Source organism: Bos indicus, chromosome 6, assembly GCF_029378745.1.
Source record: "Bos indicus isolate NIAB-ARS_2022 breed Sahiwal x Tharparkar chromosome 6, NIAB-ARS_B.indTharparkar_mat_pri_1.0, whole genome shotgun sequence".
NCBI classification, from domain to species: Eukaryota; Metazoa; Chordata; class Mammalia; order Artiodactyla; family Bovidae; genus Bos; species Bos indicus.
Window position 1 is genome coordinate 83849139 of NC_091765.1, and position 1387 is coordinate 83850525.

Consider the following 1387-nt stretch of genomic DNA (forward strand, 5'->3'; position numbering starts at 1 on the left):
GTTGACCATCTGGTGTTGTCCACGTGTAGAGTATTCTCTTGTGTTGTTGGAATAGGGTGTTTGCTATGACCAGTGCATTTTCTTGGCAAAACTCTATTAGCCTTTGCCCTGCTTCATTCCATACTCCAAGACCAAATTTGCCTGTTACTCCAGGTGTTTCTTGACTTCCTACTTAGCCATATGCAATTGGGAAATGTGGTCCAAGACATGAACAATCAGATGCTATTATCAGATCCAAAGGCAGCATAGGATGGACAAAAACACCATTAATTTACACTATCACTTATTTAAACCAATAATTTATTTGATCTGAAAAATAGGCATAAGAATGTCTCCATTCACTTTACATGGGAGCATAAAAATAAAGCATCCAAAAAATGGCTCAAAAAAAGAACTTTAGGGAATAAAATACAGCTCTTGTATATATCTATTGATAATATAAATTTGCATTAACACCTTGGAAAAAATTTGGCATTGTCTTGTAAAACTAAATATTCATAAACCCCACAACCTGGAAATTTCACTTCTAAATGGCAGAAACAAATATTCCATCTGCTCCCTATGGTTCTCACTATTCCTCTCTTGCATTAGGTTTGGTCATATGGCTACTTCAGGTAAAGGAAATGTAGAGAAAAATCACCTGTCACTTCTGAGATAAGGCATCATAAAGCCCTGGGCAGTTCCATTGTGTTCCTCTTCACCTCCTAGGAATTGAAGTTCTTTAAGACACAGCCAATGAGGAGTCTGACGGGCTATAGTCCATAGAGTCTCAAAGAGTCGGACATGACTGACCATGCACATATATGTAAAATGATGGTGTAGCTTTAGTCCCTGAGACTCTGCCACCAAGAAATCAACCTTTGTTGTATGAAGCCATCTATGTCTAAGGGTTAATTTCTTATCACAGCATTATCTGCTCATCCTGTCTGACATAATACAATCCTCAAAAGAAACACTTACACAGGTACAGGATAATCATAGCAATTACCTTTTTTTCCAAAGATTTTTTGGATGTGGACCATTTTTTAAAGTCTTCATTGAATCTGCTACAATGCTGCTTCTGCTCCATGTTCCTGGCCCTGAGGCATGTGGGATCCCAGTTGCCCTACTAGGGACCAAACCCACATTCCCTGCCCCCATTAGAAGGCAAAGTCCTAACCATTGGATCGCCAGGAAAGTCTACTAAAAATGTTTATGCAACTCAAATGCCTGCTGACAAATATGATGGATTAAGGAAGAAACAGAGTACATTTCATGGTAGAATATTATACAGCTATAAAAGATATTGCTACAAGCAACATTATGTGTACATTTTAACAACATAATATCAAGTGAAAAAAGCAACTCCTAGGAGACTGCATATTTGGTTTAGTGTCCTTTATATACT